The following is a 23,344-nucleotide window of genomic DNA, read 5'->3' as shown; positions in this document are numbered from 1 at the left end:
TCGACCGTGACCAGGCAGCATAGAGGGAACACCGGAAGATGCAGAAAAGCACAGACTTGCAGCTGCGGCCTTGATGGAGTGGTTGGAACGCTCCTGGAAAGGTGTCCCGCAGGGACAGGGCTGAGGCCAGAAAGGGGAACAACGAGGAGGATCATCTCACCCAGGACCAAAGTTAGGATGGAACCAGTGTTCTCGCTGTTGTCAGGAGGGCCACTGGGAAAATGAGTGCCCTCTGCGGCTGGGAAATTCTCAGCAGGGCCCCTAAAAGAGTGGCAGTCATGCATGTCGGGGACATCAAAGGGGAGACACCAGGACACCAGGACAGGAAACCATAAGGCAGACTGAGAGGCAAAGCTTGTGGCTTCTGAAGAAATAGTGGAATCAGCAGCTTTAAGGGCCGCACTGTTCCCTAGTCCACTGGAGAATGGCACCCCAATTACTCACAACATGAGAGTACCTGATTTAAGACTGAAAAGGGAAACTACCTCCCAGGTGGATGGTGGAGATTTGCAAGTAGCAATTCCTAAGGCCCTGGCTCCAGCTTTTGTCAAACAGTTCCATCAGGAAACCCATACTGGCCGGAGAGCTCTTGAGACTATGTTGAGCCAACATTTATTTCTACATCCCTCGACTCTCCAGCACAGCCCGGGCAATACGCAAGCAATGTGAACGTGTGCTGGGAGTAACCCACATCAGGGACCCAAGGCCACCCCTGGGGTGCAGAGTGTCAGGGGACGCCCGTTTGAAAATATGATTGCGGACTTCACTGAGCTTCCCTGGGTCTGAGGCTGTAAGTATCTGTTGGTCTTTGGGTGCACTTTCTCGGGCTGGGTGGAAGCCTTCCCTACTCTCACAGAAAAGACACATGAACTGGCCCAACTTCTTCTAAAATAAATCGTTCCTCAATTTGGGATCCTTATCACTATTGGATCAGATAACAGTCCTGCATTCGTGGCTGAGGTGGTGCGGCTGGTGGCGAAGGGGTTAAAGATCACCTGGAAGTTGCACACGGCATATGGACCCCAGAGCTCCGGGAAGGTGGAAAAAACTAACCCTGATACTGCTGTTAAGCAAACTGTGTCAGGAAACCCACCTACACTGGGACCAGGTATTGCCGATCAGCTTGTAAGAATCAGGTGTAGCCCCACTAAGCAGACGGGGTTCTCCCCTTATGAAATCCTTTATGGGCACCCTCCCCCCATTATCAAGGGCATAAGATGGGATCTAAATGAGATAGGCAATCTAACCCTAAGGTAACAGATGCCACCCTTGGCTCTCCCCTGACCACCTTATACCACTGGGTTAGGGACTGGTTACCTGTGAGTCTGACCACAGATGCTCACCCCTTTAAACCAGGAGATGCTGTATGGGTGAAGGAATGGAATGTCCAAACCCTATACTCCCTCCGGAGGGGCCCATTCACTGTCATATTGTCCACCCCTACTGCAGAAAACGTAGCCGAGGTGGGTCCCTGGATTCACCACAGCAGAGTGAAACAGTCATCTTAAAACTGGGAGTGCATTCCTGATCCACCAACGCCCTGCCAAGTGACCATACAAAAGAAGCAATCTGCGACTCCAGAGGCTGTGGGAGACCACAGCCCTGCTTTAGTCACTCCAGAAGCTGACTAATCTACACACGGCAGAAGCTTGAGAAGTCGACGGTCCTGTGGAACAAATAACCTGTCCTTATTTTCTAGACCTGTTTCCTTACTGTGATGCACTGCCACCCCCTGTGTCTCGCTGTTATTGTGTTTCGTGTTCTACTTTTCACCATAGGATTGGCAGAGGACTCCCCAGCTGGCTGGGAGTGTGGTGAGAGATTTCTGTTAGCACTTACCTTCCTTTTATGGATAGGATGCTTTGTTGGTACTGGTTGCTTCTAATCTGGACCTTTTCTGTAGACCTAGATTCCTCATCATGTGACCAATGTATTCACATAACCGGGTCAGGCCAGGGAGTCAATTGGACCTTACTATGCCATACCCACTTCTCGTGCCAAGGACAATCCTGGGGACCTGCACACAATAAGATCACCTACTCTACCTGCCAATGGGAGAGTCAATACACTTGTTTTGACCCACAGTACTCCCCAGTGAAAATTGATTAGAAGTCCAATCTACCGAGAAGGTGGGTGGGGGGGGCTTTGTCAGCCGGACACAAAGTACTAACCCCAAACAACCGGTGTCAATGCTGTTTGACGTATATGAGGTTATAAGTATTGGTCTAGAAGCATCTGTCAGAAGAAAAAAGTGGGTACTTGTCATAGAGGGCCCAAGGACTCTTGATATGCCATGGGGAGGCTTAGATTGGGAGCAGGAATACTGACTCAATGACAGATACATGTGTGAGGAAAATGGTTTATATGCCTATACACCTAAGTTTTATGCCCCAGTTGGAGCTGTGTTTCATGGACTACTTGGGAAAAAGAAAACACAGCAGCCCTCCTTCATAAGGGGGCTGCTATATCAAGTTGTCCATCAAAGGCCTGTAACCCTGTTAATTAACCCAGGAGATTCTAAATGACAATGGGGCACCTGAATTGTCTCCGGATCCATAAGCGAGGCAGAGACCCAGGGACTGTGCTATATTTCAAGAGAGTCACTACTGCCCATCCAACCATATCCCATCAAGTCTCCCACTCCTATGAAGAAATGAGAAGTAGCCCCCCCTCTATTTCAGTCACAGCAAGGAACTTGTTTCTAGCTCTAGCAGAGACTATAGCCAGACTCTGAAGATCTCTTCCTGCTGTGTATGCGGGGGAACCAACACGGGGGATCAAAGGCCATGGGAGGCTAGAGAAGTAGATCCCCAAGAACCTTATAATGTAACAGAATACCCCAGTCCTACTACTGGGGTGTGGCTCTTCAAAACCTCAAGTATTGGGAAAAACTTCCTTGGCCGATGGGGAAGAAAGTTCAGCATTGCCATTGGAAGTTTAACGTGCCTAGGCCAAAGATTTTATAACTCAACCACCTGGGAAACCCAATGGTGGAGATCCCCAGATCACCTTGAGCCAATCCCCACCCCTTGTCTAACTTCTTTCATCTCTGAGAGGCCTGGGACAATGTCGATGCAGCCATTGAATGGCGGGCCCAGGTGGACTATACTGGATGTGTTGAAGGACAGCCTATACAGTACTTTCCCCAGCCTGCTCAGGGTCACGTCTGCTGGGGACTATTCATCCATCTTTCTTCCTGCTCCCACTTTCCAGAAGGGAACCTTTGGGAGTCCAAGTGTATGGACAGGGAGACTCAAAGGAAATGATATGCCCTACAAATTGGCAATTGGAAAGATGATGAATGGCCTCCTGAGCATATAGTCCAATATTATGGCCCTGCCACCTGAGCAGAAGATGGGCCCTGGGGCTACCACACTCCCATTTACATGCTAAACCGCATAATCAGACTGCAAGCAGTTGTAGAAATTATAATCAATTATAATCAAACTGCTAGAGCTCTTAACTTACTAGTCAAGCAGCAAACCAAAATGCACGATGCTATCTATCAAAATCACTTGGCCTTAGATTACTTGCTTGTTTCTGAAGGAGGAGCTTGTGGAAAGTTTAACCTGAGCAGCTGCTGCCTACAGATCGGTGATGAAGGAAAAGTCATAGAGGAGATCATCGAATGAAAAAGGTTGCTCATGTCCCAGTCCAGACCTGAGAAGGTTAGAACCCTGGGGAGTTATTTGGAGGATTCAAAACCCTCATAGGTATTATCCTCTTGATTTGGGGAGCTGGCTTGATCCTACCTTGCCTAGCTCCCCTGGTCGTGCAGTCTGTCTCCAACCTCATTGAGGTAATGGTCGAAAGGAAAATGGCCATGCATGTGATGATGTTATGGAAATATAAACTCCTAAACCAAGATGATGCTCTATGACCCAAAATAGGGGGTCTGAGCATCAAAGGGGGGGAATGTGGTGAAAACCTCAAGACAAGGGAAGGCAACCTGGCTATGTGCACATATATGACCTTCCTCACGACTCTGTAACATAGACCACCCATTCAGATTGTATGTTACCATATATGGGAGACAAAGGAGCAAAATGGTACAAAAGGCACCCCCACCCCCCGCTGCTGTCAGGGTTCAGCCTTTTGAGTCTTAGCACCCCGAGCCCAAGCTGACATGAAAAAAGCTGCTTCCTGGAAAGAAAAAACTTCAGTGTACCGACTCTCTGTGTGTTACTCACCACTACACGTGGACAAGCCAAATGCTCTTGCTCTCTGTCTCTCATTTTTCTCTATCTTTTTCACACACACACACACACACACACACACACACACACACGACCAAGTAACTCTTCAGGAAGCCAAGTGATGGAGATCTTCATTTAGCTCCTGACTGAAGAAAAAGGTGGGCCCAAGGATGTCATGGCTGGATGTGATTAAGGGTTGGGAAGTTGGCTCATCAGTCCTACCACATTCCTTTCATTTCCTGGACTACCTTCAATCAGTGAAGCACAGCTCATTCTTGAATCTGTGGCTTCTCTGGAGCAGTCCTACTTCTTCTCCCCACCTTCCCTCTGGATCTGAAGGACCTGTGTGACTTTAGGCAACCCTGCTATGGAAGATTCCCCTTAGGAAGTAAGCTGGGCACCTGGCAGGTGTGTTCACTGGCTTGACACCTATATCCCTGAACAATGTCCCCACTGGAGGCTAGGAGAGAATCGGTGCAACTTGAATCTTATCAGATGCTTCAAGAAACACATTTCCCTCCCTGAGACCTGCATCGTCTACATTCTGCCAAGACTCAACTGGGGTGATGTGGCAGAGGCTACGAGTATCCTGAGGCCCAAACCTAACCAATGTCCCTACTGATTGATTACTCATAGTCAAGAGACTGGAACTTCTTTCTTTAAAAAAAAAAATTTCAATGTTTATTTATTTTTGAGAGAGAGGGAGACACAGAGACAGAGTGTGAGTGGGGGAGAGGGGCATAGAGAAAGGGAGACACAGAATCCAAAGCAGGCTCCGGGTTCTGAGTGGTCAGCCCAGAGCCCGACACGGGGCTTAAACTCAAGAACTGTGAGATCATGACCTGAGCTGAAGTCGGATGCTTAAACGACTGAGCCACCCAGGCGCCCCTGGAACTTCTTTCCATTTGTGAAAGGAAGACGAAGCTGTCTCAGGACAGTAGGGTTGACTGTAGGCCTTTAAACTCTTGGCCCACATGAGGCAGGTGCCACAAATCACCTTTTTCCAGGGCTCACAGTGCCTGCTGATATAATGGCAAATATAAATTGTGTAGAAAGTAATTTTTCTTTTTAAAATGATTTGAGCATTTTTTAAGATTTAAACTTCGAATAGGTAATACATATGGTATGTATATACCATACCATAACATATGGTATATATATATGTTGGGTTCCATGTGAGATAGAGTAAGTATGCTTCACTCTTTCTCCCCCACTGACTGCAGCTATAAAGCCTGAATAGACTGCATGGAGGATGATTTGAAGTCTGAGAAAATTAAATAGCAGCAGGCAGATGGAGGAAGAACACCAGAATTCAGAATACCACAGAATCTCACCAGTGCCAAGTTTACCACATTTTTTCCCACTGGTAGCTTATGACATGAACTCAAAGCATCCAGAAACCCAGAAGCTGAGCAGAGAGCACCTCAGGAGAAGCCCTGTAGCTCCTGCTCAAGAACTGGGCAAAGGAACTTCTAATGCTCCAGAGAGGATGGAAATATCCCAATGTATTTTCTCTCATTTCTCTTCTCTTATGTCCCCACACACCCTGCAATCTGTTGGCTGCGGCCAATAGCAATCTACCAGAACCCAAGAGACTCAAAACTCTGAGGAAGGGGAATCTTCTACTCTGAGGCTGGTGCCTGGACCACCAACTCAGACAAATTGACAATTCCCATGGTCAGCCTACCTGGGCCCCCTAACATTTGCCCCACAGTCAGTCATACCAGATGACCCACATCTCCCCAACACACTTCTCCCAGGATGCTTTTTAATCCCAGTGTTTGACCTTCACTGATTCTCAACCTTCTCTTGCTAGGGCTTGTAATACATTTCCCTCATCACACTTCTCAGAAAGTTACCAGATATTTGAAAACTAAGACAGGTTTGTGGTTAACATGAACTCTTGATCAAACCTAGACCCGATCACTACTCTTCTCAGCACACTCCTCCAATGTGGGTGAAGGCTCTAAATTCTTGATTCTCAGGGCACCTGGGTGGCTCAGTTGGTTAAACATCCTACTTCAGCTCAGGTCATGATCTCACAGCTCATGAGTTTGAACTCCACTCCACCTCAGGCTCTGTGCTGACAGTTCAGAGCCTGGAGCCTGCTTCAGATTCTGTGTCTCCCTCTCTCTCTGCCCCTCCCCTGCTCATGCTCTGTCTCTCTCTCTCTCTCTCTCACTGAAAAATAAACATTAAAAATTTATCAAATTATTAAATCAATTCTAGACTGATTTTTTTCATTTTAGACAGAGAAAAACAGAGGCCCCCATAATTTAGTATATGCTTAGAGAGGACACAGTATAGCAGAGTGAGAAGGTGGAAAGACTATAGGTTTCAGGGTCAGATAGTTAAGATCTGAGGTCAAATGCTAGCTCTTGTACTTTCTAACTGTGTGACTGTGACAAGCCACTTAGGTTTTCTGAGATTCCGTTTCCTTCCTCATCTGTAAAACCCAAGAGGTGGTTATAGGGCTGGAGGGACAAGATATATAGAACACATGGAGTGGTGCCTGGCACATTGCAGGTGTTCCAGAAAAAAAAAATGTAGATATTACCTTTTTGTGTCTTTAACTTTTTTTTAAGTTTATTTATTTTTGAGAGAGAGAGAGAGCGCACACATGAGTGGGGGAGGAGCAGTGAGAGAAAGAGAGAGACAGAATCTGAAGCAGGCTCCAGGCTCTGAACCATCTGCACAGAGCCCAGTGTGGGGCTCAAACCCACGAACCATGGAGATCATGACCTGAATCGAAGTCAGACACTTAAATGACTGAGCCACCCAGGCGCCCCATTTTTTGTGTCTTTAGACAGTGGAATTTCTACCAACTTCTTCAGGCTATGAGATGGTATGGTGGAGTGTAATGGTCAAGCATGCCAGACTGCCTGGGTTCACTGTGAGTCCCTAATGGTGTACATTTGAGCAAGACACTTAATCTTTCTTGGTCTCAGTTTTCTTATCTGTGAAAATCAACATGAAAATAGTACCCACCTTCCAGAGGTGTGACAATTCAGTAAGATAATGAAGAGTAGTGCCCAACGCATACAAAGTGTTTAATAGATACTATCAAGAATGCAAGAGAATGAGCCAGACCAGGAGCCTCTGTTGATGTCATATCTGCCAACCACCCACTGGCCAAAACAAGCCATGCAGAAGGCATACTCTGCTCACAGTGGGAGGAAGTGCACCTTGCACAGAAAAGGGTGTAGATAATATAATCCAAATACAGGGAGGAAAGATTGGGAGCAATTGACCACAGGTGTCTGGGACTTTGACCCTGGCTATTAATGGCCCTGATCTGGTTCAGACACATGACTTCAAACAGCAATAATAAAAAGGTAATAATAACACCTGCCATTTATGGAGCTCCAGCTCAAGTGGGAGGGCCCATGCTCATGAAATTGGAACATGAGCTTGGCAGACAACTCATTTCTGACGGTCTCTCCCCTCATATAATGCTGTAATTCATGGTGTGGGCTGTTCCATTTCAGGGACATAAAGAGAAATAATAACAACAATGATATAAAAGTAATAGTAATAATATTTATTGGTTAGTTTCTATGTCAGGCACTTCACGTATATTATCTCATTTAGTCCTCATAATAACTTCATGGTGCAGATATTCTCTTTCTCATATTGTAGATGAGGACACCAAGGCTTTAAGACCAAGTGGCTTTCCCAAAGTCACGCAGCTGGTGGGGAGCAGAGCTAGAATTTGGACTCTGAATCTGAAATCTTTCTTTTCATTTTCCTACTCTTCCTCTTCCCCATGCACCATTCAAAGTCTCAAGAGCCAGTGTTCTCCAGACCTAGAGCAGAGCAAATGTCCTAGACCCTCCACCTACACTGGGGGAGTGCATAAATACAGCAAGGATATTGGTGCTTACATTAACAGGAAGTTGTATTTCTCAGATTTGTGAAGGATGTTCTGAGCTAAGAGTTGAATGAAATGCTCACCTGGGAGATGTGGGCCCCATGAGATGAGGTCTGTCTTGTCTCACAGGATTGGGGAAGGGCTCGGGGGCTCTGGCATCCTGATGATGGACTCTGTGAGCCTACGCAGCTGATGGCCAAGATGCCAGGATCAGGAGCTTGGAGGCTGCCCATAAGAACTTTCTACATTCGTTTCCTAGGACTGCCTTAACAAAGGAGTAAAGACTGGGTTTAAAACATCAGGAATTTATTCTCTTAATGATTCCTCCAGGCAGAAGTCTGAAGTCAAGGAGTCAGTAGGGCCATGCTCTCACTGAGATGGGGTAGAATCATTCCTTGCTGCTTCCTAGCTTCTGATGGCAGCTGGCAATCCTTGCTGTTCCTTGGCTTGCAGCTGTATCTTTCCAGTCTGCTCTGCTCTGACTTCACACAGTGTTCTACCCTTTGTTGGTGTCTGTGTCCAAACTGCCCTCCTCCTATAAGGACACCAGTCACATTGGATTAAGGGCCTACACTCACTCAATACACCCTCATCTTAACACGATTGCGTCGGCAAAGACCCTTGTTCCAAATAAGGTCACATTCATAGGTATTGGGCATTAGGACTTCAGCGAGTCTTTTGGGGGGACACAATTCAACCCATCACGTTTGCCATGACCTATGACTTGGGTGGGGTAAACATATTGCCTCACAATAAGTACTGCCTGTGAGCCTTCAGCACAGCTGAGACAAGGGTTATTCCAGGTGGCCCTTAAACAACTTGAAAAGCATAATCCAGAGAGGTCAGGCTATATAGTTCCGTTCTCCTGCAGGTGTGAGATCATCCCTCACTTTGTGACTGAAGACTTGCCAGGTCCTGGAAACATCTGGGAAGTGTTTTTTGTTGAGGAGAGTTGAACATCTGAAGAAAAGAACAGAATGACATTCCTGCCTGGTGGCTCCCTTCTGAGGCACTGCTCTTACCCTGCCTCCGACCACACCATGGTCTGCTGGCCTTCAAGGGAAAGCCTGGTCCCATCACTCACTAGTTATTTAGACTTATTTCACCTCCTGGAGCCTCTCTTTTCCTCATCTGTCAGAATGGGAACTTCAATGTTTACTCGGAATTGTAGTGACAATGAAATGGCATAACGCACGAGAAGTGTCTGTGGTAAGTGTTTAGGGGAGTGTTCGTTTCCTTCCCAACCCTGTCCTTAGTAGATGGGATCAGAAGAAAGGATATATCAGTTACCACTTCACTAGTTCAATTCAATAAATGTTTATTGAGCACCTACTATATATCTGGCGTTGTGCTGGGTCATGTTCTACAACAAATAATATCAACTCTTAGGAGCACACAAGCAAGTACAAATATAGTAAGCTGCCATCCTGTTCTCTTTAGCATATTTCAATTTCTCAGGCACAAAAGAAACTAGTTCTGAGTTTCATTTCATTGTATAAGACTCTGAAGCTTGGGGTCAGTGATAAAGCCAGTGTTCTTTAAAGTCACACACACACACACACACACACACACACACACATTGTAGGCCAGGAGGTCTGTGGTCTCAGAATATATTTTAACAGGCTTCCCTAGTTCCTGGAAGAACAAAAGTTCCCGGTCTAATAACATGACAATGCTGAAGTGACTCTGGTCTTGCCCAACACTGTAGACCTGGGAGACTTGGGGTTCCTGGGAGCTAGTGGTAATAGGGACTGCCTTGATAGGCCATGTGAACAAACAGAATCTATTGCTTCTCCCTGGCCTGTAAAAAAATCAGAATACAATTTTTGATTTTTGACTGCTGACAGCTTTCAAGCCCCATCACCCTCTTTTCTGTTCTGTGTTGGTGCAAGTTTTTGAGAATGGCCAGGTGCACAGGTGCCTGTTCCTTTAGCACCAGTGGGAAGTTCAAGCTACATGAGCCCTTGGGGACAGGAGCCCTCATTCCAGCCCCACTCCCTAACCACCATGAAATCCCAAGCCTTTTCAGATCTCCTTGGGAGCCTGGCCTGCTCTATCTAGAAAGCTTCTTTATGTGAGTAATAATCTTTTTAATAACCCCCTTGGTGCGTGTACGGTGTCATCAGTCTCAACATCTGAACCAAGTTTTGGGTAAGGGTACATCCCGTCTCTATCGCATGACTCAATGGAGCCTCTTTTGTTTTATCTGTAAGGCCTGGGCTGGTCTGGAATTACTTCTGATTCCTTCACTGGGCCCCTCCTCCTCCCTACAGGGAGTTCCCAGTATGGGAGAGGCCTTCACCAAAACTGTGTGGGACTTGCAGTTTATTTTCTGGGGTCCCAAGCCTGCCCTGTCATGTTTTCCTTTGAAGACATTCCTCTCACATCCTTAGCTGCTAAGTCCCTTAGCTTTCTGCCTCACCTCCATTTCTTTATTTAAAAAGGCACTGAAAAAAGGATCTGAATAACTCCTTCCCACCAAGGCCTGAATGACTTCTGAACTTAAATACATTTCTTTTGTGGGAGGCAACCCTCAATAGTTTCAGCAAAGGACTCACTTGCTGATGGTGAAATTTTAGGCATCGACAACAGGGTAAGCCTCTGTGTAGTTAGGATCCTCAATCTCAAACATCTTCTCCTTCAACTCTCCAGCTAAAAATTTCACAATTAGGGTTTCACTCCTTTGGTTCAAAGCATCATACTTCTTTCCAAAGGCAACTCCTTCTCCCCCCTTAGTGTACACACTATTATCATGTCCTTTCCTGAGGGCAGAATTTTAGGGATGGAGACCAAGAGCTTGCTTGTTAATCCAAGGGGGCAGGAACTAAACAGAAACTTCCATGGGGGAAAGGTTACAGGGCCCAGCAAGAATGGTCAGAGCCCTGGAAATTCTGGTAAGTCCTGATTTCCAGGGATCTTAGACGTGCCTAGAGACACAAAGTACAAAAGAAGTTTGGCCTCAAGAGTGTTAGTGCTGCTGGTGTCCCTAGAGGCCACCAGTCTGACCTCACACTTTCACAGATGAGGAAACCAGCATTCAGAGAAGTGCTCTATCCAAGGACACTGAGGGTCGAATACTAGAAGTAGAAATCAGACCTCCTGCCTCTAAGATGGCACCATCAGTATTGAAATGCATCACAGTTAATGTGTTACAAACAATCAAGAATGGTCCTTGTGCGTGGATTCCTTTCCTGATACATAACTGGCACTCACTTGTATTCTGATGGCACTTACACGAGCGCAGAAGAAATGGGGAGGCCGCGCCCCGGAATTGGCCTAGCCCTGGTCATGTCCATGGAAGTGTGGTGTGCATATAAACACTGCCGTGTGTCTGGGAGTGTGGGTGGGTGTGTGTGACAGCAGATAGAGTGCCACCATGCATGCCGCCATGTCAACATATCAAGGAAGGGGGGCCCTTTGTCCCCCTCTAAGGAACAGCTTCTCCTTGAAACCTCTAATTTTAAACCCAGATTGAGTGTTCTTCTTTACTCCCGTATAAAAAAGGTTATGGGGACTCAGCGTCCTCACTTAATTTAGGGGAGCAAGGTGGGATGGCTTAAGGAAAAAGTCCTGCTCTTTCCAAATTGTCGTATGCAGAGGAATCCATGGCCCTAAGCTGCTGCCCCAACACCCCAAGCCAGACCACCAGCAGAGGAAAATCGGCTGTAGCCCTTTTGGGTTTCTCTCTGAGTAACTGGGTGTAATTTTCACCTCTTTTAGGACCCAACATATTGCCTCTCTTAAGACTCAGGCAGGATTTCCAAGTTAAACAAGGGAGAGAGGGCACTGTCCTCTCCACTCCTGTTTTCCTGTTATTCTGACCCCTGTGGAGTGTCCTGGGGCCATAGCTGGAGCTGTCGTTGATACGGTGCAGATGTGAGGGGTGGAGTCAAAGAAAGCCTGTAACCGATGTGTACAACCCACTGCTTCTGAAATAGAATCAGCGTGGAAATACATGCGTACTGTGTATATGTGTGTTTGCTTTTCCTACAAAAACTTCAATTAGCAAGAAAATTGCAAGTGACCATAATCCTCCAGCATTAAAGGGAGCCCGTGCGCTGTGCTGGATTTCTCAAGTCAATCAGCTTCCTTTGTCAATGTGGTTCCCATTAGTCAGAGAGCTGCCCGGAAGGGCTGTCTTGTTTCACCTGCTTCCTCTGAGGGAGGCCTACAGTTGCCTTGTTGCCATGGGAATCACTAAGGGATGACTGGCCCCAGTCCTTCCTCAGGCAGCCCAGAGAGGGAAGATGTCCGCTCCAGCTCCGAATGCCTAGAAGGCTGAAACCTCATGACAGCCACTCAATAGCCAAGCTTGCTGTGTAGGTCCAGAGCTACAGAGCAGCTGTTGATCCTCAGCCCTGAGGTTCAGCAGGAAGAAATAAGATTTCTAAGGGTTTACCTTCCTTGTCAGCTTCCCCTCACCAGTCTTCCAGTTGCTCCTGGGAGACCCTAACCAGAGGAAGCAGAGTGGAAGGTGGAACTATCCAAAGACTTCTGCCCCTACTCACTCCACCCACTCTTGCCCAGCCCTCCTCCTTCCCTGGGATTCTAAAGCAGGGATAATGGGCTGGGGTAAACTTTCTTTCTTTCTTTCTTTCTTTCTTTCTTTCTTTCTTTCTTTAACTTTGGCAACTATTGTCTACTTTTTATTCAACTTTAACTGGCATTTATTGAGTACCTATTATGTGGTAGGCACTGTGCTAAGTGCTTTCACAATTATAATTTCACATAATCCTTGTAACAACTCTGCAAAGAAGGATTATTATACCCATTTTAAAGACAGAAAGATTCTGAGATCAGGTGAGGACCAGATTATGGAAGTCTTGAAGGGCTAGAAAGTGGAAATGGGGTGCCATCAAACAAACCTGGGTTCCAGTTGTAGCTTTGTCTTTTACTGGCAGTATGACATTGGCAAGTTTCTCAACCTCTGAGACTCAGTGTCTTGATTGGCAAACATAGATCACCTTACAGGGCCGTGAGGAATAACTACATAATATGTGTGTAGTTAGCACTGTCTAGCACACAGTAGGCACAAAATAAATTAGGTGATGATGATTCTTGGGAAGATAGGGCTCATAGATGAGTGCAGGACAAAATTAAGGAGGGAAATGTGGAAATGGGGATTGGAGATAAAAGGCTATGGGTTTTGTCTAATGTGTTTAACAAAGTGAGTGGGAGGGTATGGAACAGGGATGGACAAATCTATCAATAAAACAGAATAGAAAACCCAGAAATAGATCCAACATAAATTGGACTCCGGTGTATGATAGAGGAAGCATTATAAATTAGTGGGGAAATTATGAGCCATTCAATAAATATGTTAAGACAACTGGACTCCTATGTGGAAAAAAATTACATTAGATTCCTACCTCACACCACACCCAAAAATAAATTCCAGATGGCTTAAAGACCTAAACGCTTGTGAGAATGTTTTTATGACAGGGAGGTAGGGAAGGGTTTATTTTATAAGACACGAGAATCAGAAATCAAAAAGGAAAATGTCAAATTTTAAAACTTCTGAAAAAAAGGTAAAAGTCAGGTCATAAAGGATTAATATTAGAAATATATAAAGAATTCTTTAAGTCAATTTCTAAAAAGGACAAAAAGCCCAACAACAACAAAAAAATGAGAAAAGACTTTAAACCAACAATTTACAGAAGAACCCTGAGCATCAAACATACATGTGAAAGTTGTGAAAAGATGTCTGAGCCTCACCGGTAAATGGGAATATTCCATTTAAACAGTACAACTCAATTTCGTGTTTTTAGCTTGGTAAAAATGAAAAATTATGACAATACCAAGTATTGATAAAAATGCAGGGGAATGGGAATTCACCAGGTAGGTAAAATCATTTTGGAGAATAATTCTGGCAAACTCTAATAAAACTGCAAATACACATATCCAACTGAACTGAACATTCCATTTCTGGGAAACACTTCCCTTCTTAGGGAAACTTGTGTATTTGTTTTAGAAACACTGCTTCCAGAAACCAAAAAAGCCTGAAACCACAAAATGCCCACCAGTGGGAATTTGGGTAAAACGAGTAAGTTATGGAGCTTCCATATGATGGAATATTACACAGCAACCAGAAAGCATGGATCCAATCTCTGTGGAGCAAAGAAGCCTGATGCAGACAACACAATGCTGAGTAATAAAATCAAGGTGCAGAATATATGTAGAAAATGACACCATGTTTCATACAAGTTTCAAAGCATGGAACATTGTTATATACTGTTTATCAATACATGGATGTACAGTGAAGTTGTAAACAGGACTGGGAACACGTAGAATTCATCACAGTGGTGACTTTGGGAAGGAAGGAAAGGGAGCAGGTCTCTGGTGTGAGCACATAGGGTATTTTAAATCTGTAATGTTTTGTTTTTTTTTTTTTAAAAGATCTGAATTAAATTTAAAAATGTAAGCATTTGTTCATTTTGGGTGGCAGGCACATAGATTCTTTCAGGGGTTTTGTTTTATTTTGTCTTGTTTCCTTAAAAATAAACAGATCTGGGATCACGGTGCCTCACTCTCTTCTTCCAAGGCTGGGCTCTCCCTCACTTCTTTTCATCAGGGAGTCAGGGTCTCCCGCCAATCATGGGAGAAACTTCTTGGCAGACCTTCTCATCTTGTCTCTCAGAGAGTGTCTTTTCTTCCCATGATGCCCAGCTTTATCAAGGAATTTAGCTTCTCTTGAGTTCCTCTAGAGCTTCTAGTGGGCATAATATTGACACCAAAGCATCCATTCTTGTGATCTTAGTGGAAAAATTATATAATTTTAAAAGGGCAGTGAGTCAAACTCTGAAATTAAAAGTGGAGAACTATTGCATCCGTATGGTCACAACAGGAAACAGGATTCGCCCCCAGAGGGCTCTGAGACTATTACAGAAGCGTGGGCAGGGTTATGGGAACACACGGTGGAGCACGCAGAGATCAGCAATGTGGGAAGTCATTACCACCCTAGGGCTAAAGGGAGGAGGAGAAGTCACGGTGTGACTTTGGTCCAGAGAAAAGTGAAACTACAGAGGAGACACTGCCTAGTGGAAGCCAGAGTCATGGAGGGCCTCAACAAAAGCCCCAGACGCCCCCAAAGCAGAAAGAGGGTATGGAATAGGTGAGAAGTACCCTGAGTTATCTTTCCTCCCAGCCCCCACCCCCTTCCAGGTGCCTCCCATTGACTGAACCCGATTGGAACGAGTTACAGGGGATTCTGGGAGATGTAGTCCACAGGAGGTCAGTCTCCCCGGGGCTCAGAGAAGGGGTGAGCTGGTTTGGGGGTGCAAGCAACTGGTGGCTAATCAGCCTAAGGGCTAGAAAAACCTCAGTCATGGAGTTAGTGAGTGATAGTCACACATTTTAGTTTGGAAGAACAGGAAAAAAAGAGACTCGAGCCAGCTGCCTTTGGAGAAAGGTCAGTCAAGGAAGTGGAAACCAGAGAGGAGAAAGGAATATGGCTTGGGATTTGGGGTCTTGCTGCACCTCTGGGAAAAGAGGCTGGCAGACCTCATGAGGCCCAGAGTGAGGGACGGGAGGAGGGGTGCAGAGGCCTTAAGGTGGGACCAGAAGGAGCTGGCAGGCAGTGGCTATAAAGCCCCATCTGTTTCCTCCAAGTGGGAATCAGTAGATAGCCATGATTGCTGAATGCACAGATGTGGAAGATGCAGGCAGCTGATGGAAAGCAGGTGAGTAGGAGGAAAAAGGGCCTTGTGTGAGACCCAGCACCTGCAGGTAGGAACCACCCAGACCACCCTTCAGCCTGAGGCTGCCCGGGGCCCCACAGGAAACAGTGCTTATCCCACTCACCAGGCCCCAGGAGGGCTAGAGATTCCTTCGGGAACCCCCAGAACCCCTTCAGCAGACAGACGGACACTCACCAACTCATTAAGGAGATTTCTCTCAGCTTCTCGCTCCCCTGCTGAGGTCTGCTCGGCTTGACTGAGACACAGAAGAGCAGCGGGGGACAGCTCAGGCCAGGGCCACATCTGAGTGTTGTTGTACTCCTCTTCTATGCCCGTCAGGACGTTCCCAGTGTCTGGTGGCGTGTGTGAATTTAGAAGCTCCACAGTTTAGCCATGGCCAATAGTGAAAGGAGAAGAGCCCACAGGTCCCTCCCTTGGCTGTGACATTTCTGTGGCGTTATGACTTCCACTCACCCCAACCTGAGGCTGCTCTAGTCAGGGAGACACAGCATCTCAGCCTCTTAAATGTGAAAGGGTGGCTCTCAGCCTTCGTGGGGGCCCCAGGCCCTAACTATGAAGTGCCATAGTTATCCATGCGCAAGACTGCATGCTCTTTGAGGAACGGAGCTGAATCTGGGCTTTAAAAAATATTTTTCATTTGTACAGCACATATGCAGCTCAGACACTGTTGAATTTCATCTGGTCTAGCCCCATCCCTTCAGAGAGAAGGTGACAAAGGCCCGGTGAAGGGAGGCATATTTCCTGGGGGAACACAGGACAAAGCCTATACTAGAACCCGAGCCTACATTCCTTGACTATTTGCTCTTTCTCCTCTGGCAGCGTGACTCTCCTCGCGGTCCTAAGTGACTTCCTGGGGGAGACTTTCCACCAGGTGAAGGGCGTAGCATCTGGTCTCACAGGTTTCCTGACTGATGGCTTCCCCACTACGCACAGATGGGCTCTTCCTGGCATAGAGCTGGGTGCCATGGAAAGCTCTGAACTCAGTTTTTTATGGGAAAATGTGTGCTGCCGACTCGGGCTCCCGGGGGACATTTTAGCTGCATGACTCATGGGATATTCAGAGATCCTTGCTCCATTTAAGGGTGATCTATTTACAAGCATGTGTAGGTTTTTTAGAATTTTACAGTAATTTGTGGGGAGGGTGGAGTATATATTCAGAATGTATGGGTCTTTCCTGGACTGTAAATAAAATGTGTGTGTGTGTGCGTGTGTGTGTGTGTGTGTGTGTGTGTGCGTATGGGTGGGGGGAGAAAGAGAAAGATGATTATGTAGAAGCTTTCTAGAAACATAACTAACTCCTTCCAGATCTGAAAGGATTTTCTGCAGATTAGACCTTCAGACTATCCTTTTTGGTTTGCTGATGCTGTGCTGGCTGAGGGAGCAGACACAGGGAAGAGATACGGCTAAGTGAAGGGAGCAGCCTCTCTTGCACAGCCTGGGCTAAGCCACAATTCTGTGATAGCTGTTCAGGCAGAAGCGACGCACTCTTTGTCTTCTTTACCCTAGTTTCTAAAACTGCACCGTAGGACGCTCTGTGGGAGGCAGAAGGAGCTGATGCCCCCTCTCCTGTAGGCATCTACCCTACATCTGGGAAGGGATGGACGTCATTCCAGCACCTTCCCCTGGGGAGTCAGCTAGAGATTTTGCTGGATGGAAGTAGATTTCATCTAGGAAAGGTACCCCAAAGTGTCCGTCACCCTGGTTCCTCTAAAGCACAGTGGGACAGTCCTGAGGGAAGGGGAGTTTGATGAGCGGGGTGATGGTGGAGGGTCCAATGGGGCTGTCACGGACACCCTAACTTACTCAGACTGGAAAGGGGGTGTGCAGCCATCCAGATGCTCCAAGAAAAAGCCGTAGAGCCATTCTCACTCTCTCCCCTACCCTATGGAATCCATCACAAGTCCTGTCAGTGCTAATTCCCAAACCTGTGTGTCTCCTCCCATCTTCCCACTGAGCTATCTTCATCCGAGCTCATTTTGGTGTGAGAGGGGCTTTGAATTCCTCCCCAATCATCCTCCTTTGCTCTAACTACATCTCTTCCTGGGTCAACCTGCCTTCAAACACCCTGTGGGAAGAAATACTTTTGCACAAGTCTCCCCAGAGGGAATCTTTGCCACCCAGAATCCAGTCTCACTGGCTCCACTAAGGAGCTTGTGTGGCATCTGTAACGCCAGCTCCAGTTTGCAGAGGACTCAAGCTGGCAGCGAGGACTGAGCTGAGATCACGAAGCCCTTGGGACTGGCTGGAGTTCAGAATGCTCTACTGCTTGATCTGAGAAGCAAAAGAACTCGCCTGTGGCTCCCTTGTCCTGAAACCACAGGGCCACATTCTGAAAGCCTGTTCCCACAGCTCACTCTGGCCTGATCAGACTGGTGAAACCACTTCATTTCTAGATCCTTTCTAAAGCCAGCAAACCAGGGGGTCAAACAGCCAATGTCCTGATGAAATATACACCCTTTACACAAGATATGTTGCTCTGTTGTTTATCGTGGTCACCACAGCAGGGTTAACTCAAACAGAGATAAAGTCTGTTCACCCTTCTTGTTATGGTCATAACTATAGCTCCCATCTATTGTGATGCTTACCTAGTGTCAGGCACCGTTCTATGCAACTCATCAGCTAATTTAATCCTCTCAACAACTCTGAGAGATAGATAGGTATTGTCACTGTCCCCTTTGAACAAATGAGGAAACTGGAGCATGGAGAGCTTAAGTAACTTTCCTAAGGTCCACAAAGTCAGTAAGTGGCAGGCAGCCACATTGTATGTGTAGACAGGCCGCAGGACGTGTGGGCCTTAAACTCCCAGTAAGCAGCTCTTCAGCTTCCAAGGGCCTTGTCCATCCCTGAGCATTCATTAGAGCCAAACATATAATCTCTCTGGCGTCCACTGTGGTTGGGGATGGGGTATTTGATGTAATCTAATACTCTGCTTGTATGCATCCTGCAGGCTTCTCTATCTACAGGAGTTGGACAGTAGTAAATTATCAGACTGATGAGATCAAACGTTGACCTGGTGATTCAATATTCTGCAGAGCTTAGGTCCTATAGATGTATAGGATGTAAGAAAGTGAACGGAATGTTCAATTTTGTGACCCTCTGACACCCCTGGAAAATGTTTTAGCAATCCCTGATCTCTATTTGTTTACAGGTCTTTTGTGTAAAAGTAGAACTGAATACCTGTAATCACATAGCCTCAGCTCAAATGACCTGTTAACAAAGCTTTCTAATTCCTGGAATCCCAGGTGAATCACTAGCCTTGACTACTCTACTCTGACATTTGATTAACAGAGACAATGCCCTTATACCCTGAAAAATGGCTGCATAATAAAATATTAAGGTAATGGAAGTGCCTGTGAGAGAGAGCTCTTGAAGAAGGAGGGATATTCCTTACAGCAAAATAAAGCAGTCAGATCCATCTGTCAACGGATGCACCACGCACAGGCCAAACTGTGGCATCATTAATAATATATTTTATTTGACCAGAAAAAGTTAGCCCCAAAAGCCAAGGTAGTCTTTTGATAGTCTTGGGGAAAGGAATATTTTCATTGAGAAAATATTGAGCTCCTAGAGTATGACAGACTAGGAATGGGGACATAGCAGGGGAAAAGTTGCCTTTCTGTGGAGCTGGCAGTCTAGAAGGGACAATGGACAGATCATCAGGTAATTATGCACGGCATGCAAAAGGTACAGTAGGGATACGCACAGGGTGACAAAGGAAGGCGATACCGGGGGTGTCCCTATGAGTCTTGGGTAGTCAGAAAAGCCTTCCTTGATGAAATAATGTCTAATTCACTGTCCGAAGGGTAAAACAGAAGCAGGGATGTGAAAAGAGAGCCTTGGGTGTGTGCAAAAATCCAGAGTGAGTGTGGAAACTATAGGGGGCAGAGAAAAGGGGAGCAGAAGAGAACACGTGCCCAGTCTGTGGGGATCCCTCAGAGACGGGAGTCTGGACAAATTCTAGCCTGTGTAAGGAGAAAGGACCCAGGGTACATTGCAATGCCCCCGGCACTGTTTACCTTTCCTATGCCACCGAAGACACGGTCCATTCAGGGAGCTACAAGACCTCCTGAAAGGGCAAGACATGAGATTCAGAGGTAACCTCAGAGAGGAGAGTATGGAGGGCCTCATCACTTATGCCTGAGGTGGGCCCTTATCCTGTAAGCAGTGGGGAGCCACTGAAGGATTCTAAGCAGATTCCGATTGGGAAAGATCCTCCTGGCAGCACTACGGAGGGTAAATTGGGGAGGTAATCAAGACCAGAGGTGGGAAAGCCATTGCAGTCACTCTGGAGGGAGATCACAGTGGCCTAATTCTGGTATAAAGTATTCAAGACAACACTCATTTCTTATTTTCATCACTTCCCCTTGGGTTCCTATGCTTTTTGGAACTCTCTGAAGTCAAGACATTTGTTTTTATTATCAACATTCAGCAGGAATAAAGGGACGGTGCCCAGTTCTCGCCCTCCAGAGCTCACTCACAACTCTCTCCGAGAATATCGTGACTTTTTTCCCCAGCACAGGAAGGAAATACCATTTCCCCAGCTCTTTTTAGGGGTGGGGGGAAAGTCATTCTTCATTTGCTTCTGGGAGATGTTTGTCTTTGGACAGTGTTTGGATTCCACGAGTGTGTGCGTGTGTGAGTTGCAATCCAGCTAATGGGTGGCTCTGCTTTTCTTGGTTTCCTGGATGCAGGCAAACTTCAAACAGTGCAGTTGCCTCCTGATGCTTATCTCCACAACCCATTTCTCAGAATGTCTTGCCCATTAACTTTCAAACAGCACCATTTTCAGTGCCAAACTGCCTGCTGCAAGGTTTGGAGCACCACTGGAGCATAAAACAATAGCATTTCTGCCTCCATCTCCCTCCCATTCTTGCTTATCTTTCTCCTCGCCCCCAACAAAATAAAACAAAGCTTTACACTTCCTGAGAAACACCCCTAAACCAGAACCTGCCCTTGGTCCCTAAAAAAGATTCATGGGTCATCACTGTAATGCATTTTAATGCATTTAAGTTGAAAATCCAGGGAACACCATTTTTGCAAACGTGTTTCCCAAAGATGTCAGAGATATTGAGCAAAAGAGGCAGGATGACCCAGTACGATTCCATAGATGTCCGTGAATCCTTCAGTGGCTCCCCATTGCCCTCAGGAAAAATGACAAATCCACTGGGTATCTGTGTTCTTTTGGACAGTGACTCCCTGCTCTTTAAGCCTTAGGGAGTTTCTATTGGGTAACCTGTGAACCAGGGGAAGAGCTCCCCCTGCTGGCGGGCAGCTCTGTTGCACATTAGCTCCAATTGCCCATATACTCGACTCTGCATGGCGTGTGTTCTTGGAGATTTGTGCATTAAATTGAATCATATGATAGGTGCTCTTGGAGTGTGCACTTTTAAAAGGAAATCCATGGTAAATCCTTTTGTGAGTCAAGAAATCCTTTTTTTTTTTTTTAATTTTTTTTTTCAACGTTTATTTATTTTTGGGACAGAGAGAGACAGAGCATGAACGGGGGAGGGGCAGAGAGAGAGGGAGACACAGAATCGGAAACAGGCTCCAGGCTCTGAGCCATCAGCCCAGAGCCCGACGCGGGGCTCGAACTCCCGGACCGCGAGATCGTGACCTGGCTGAAGTCGGACGCTTAACCGACTGCGCCACCCAGGCGCCCCAAGAAATCCTTTTGTGATGGGGAATAATCATTGCTCTTCCCCAGCCCTTCATTTGTTGATGTTATGAATTGGGGGATTTATTGAAGGGGTTCTCTTGATGCTGGTGTTCCTGTTGAAGACCTTGAGCATGGTTCCTGGGAAAAGTCCATGGTAGTTGAAGCTGAGCCTAAAATGCTGGCACATCTTACATTTCCATGGTTTGCTGAGGCTCCTTGTAACCCAAAGCTTGTCTCTATGGATTGTTGGTGCTTCTCAAAGCCTGACTGGGGGATGTTGTCAGCACCCCCAAAAGTCCTCCACTGGCTGATTTAGCTGGACCAAAGCACACATTTGGAAATGGGTCAACTCCTCCTGTGGGCCTTGGCTATAGAATGATCAGGAGGGAGCAGAAAGAGAGAGGGCAAAGAGAAACACCCCCTCCATCAGAAGGGTATCAACTCCTACCCAAAGGGATTGTGCCTGTCACAATTAGGGCTGTTTTTCCTCCTTCCAGATGTTGTATGTTACAGAATCCTTTTTTGGTAGGCACACACATGGCAGCCTTAGCAGCAGCCAGTGCCAGCCTGGAGGCCTCAACAATGGGGGCTGCAATTGAGCACAAAGTGTGATGTGCCATGCACTGAGGTATGAATGCTGTGCTCTAGGGACACAATTCTGTGCTGTTCCCAAAAGCACAGACCCAGTTTTTCTTTGTGAATTCTTTATCACCAGTTATAATGAGGCCCCTGTTTGAGCCTGGAGACGGGGCCCAAGGGAATGTGTAATGGGGTTAAGCTTTAAGGCCTGATGACTTGTTCTCTTGTGATTTGAATCCTTTCTGTAAGAACCCACCTTCAAGGCTGGCCTCATGGTTTCACCTGCAGGCCCAGGAAGATGGGCCCTGAGTAGTTCCCAGAGTAGACCCCATGGAAGTCAAAAGTCTAGAGAGGACAGGCTGCTTCTCTGTAGTTGATTGGTGTCCTGGAAATCACGAAGGAGACTGTCTTGTGGGATCCCTGCTAACCCAGCCATCAAAGGGGGCCAGAAACCACTGAACTTGAAAATTACGTTCACAGCACCTTGAGCCCTGAGCAAGAAGGAAACCCAGAATAAAAAGCACAAAGACTCTTTCCTTCCTCAATCAGGAGGGCCGACAGGCTACATGCATTCGAAAGTGGTTATAAACACCAGGCCCACCAACTACAATTTAGGAGGTCTTCTATGTAATCTGCCCAGTCCCAGATATTTTAATTCTATGTTGCAGGGAGGTAAGTGCCAGCTGGCCGCTGACCGACCATGCTCAGGGTTCAGTTCTAAACAGCACTGTTTGGGAAAAGCTCAATCTAAAACAGACAGCTCTGGACGTGTTTAGGTTTTGCTTTCTTTCCACTTTTAAATATTAAAAATTGACTCCAGCTGTGGGGTAGAAAGTAACGCCTAACCTATAAAAACATTGACAAATAAATCACAATGCAATTTGCTGCGCATTTTTGTGAGGTCTAAACACCAGTTCTTGAAAGGAATTTTCCATTATTGCATCTTGGGAAGATAACTTCTTCATGAAAAATTCATTTGACTTTTATATTTCATAAAATCATCACATCGCATTCCCACATTTGGGATCTGCATGTGGGCTGGAGCACCCATGCTTTCAGCTTGGCTTTCCAGACTCCTAAACCTCTCTTCTATGACTTTTGCAGGAAGAGGGACAGCTTCAGGAGCCTTATCTGGTTAAGCTGCATTCCCTGCCGGAGGCCCCGTCCTTCTAAAAACCAGGCTGAGTCTCAACAAAGGACAGCTCTTTTTGAGCTGGATTGAACACCAAACACCCTTAACCAAAAGGTCCATGTATGCACCCCGCTAGGCACCAGCCGCATCCAAGCAAGAAAGAAGCTCTCAACTCCATTATTTCTTGGTGGTATCACTACTAAGAAATAGCAC

At 46.4% G+C, this 23,344-nt stretch overlaps 1 long non-coding RNA gene across 1 annotated transcript; it reads right to left on the bottom strand.

Moving 5' to 3' along the window:
- Window positions 1–14,286: 14,286 nt before the first annotated feature.
- LOC109495910 lies at window positions 14,287–16,703 on the bottom strand. Its single transcript, XR_002151633.3, has 2 exons — window positions 15,939–16,703; window positions 14,287–14,819 (listed from the first exon to the last, which is right to left on the bottom strand). It is a non-coding gene; the product is annotated as an uncharacterized LOC109495910 (long non-coding RNA).
- Window positions 16,704–23,344: the final 6,641 nt, after the last annotated feature.

Source organism: Felis catus, chromosome F2, assembly GCF_018350175.1.
Source record: "Felis catus isolate Fca126 chromosome F2, F.catus_Fca126_mat1.0, whole genome shotgun sequence".
NCBI lineage: Eukaryota > Metazoa > Chordata > Mammalia > Carnivora > Felidae > Felis > Felis catus.
Note: the sequence above shows the minus strand (reverse complement) of the source record. Positions and strands in the feature narration are given on the sequence as shown.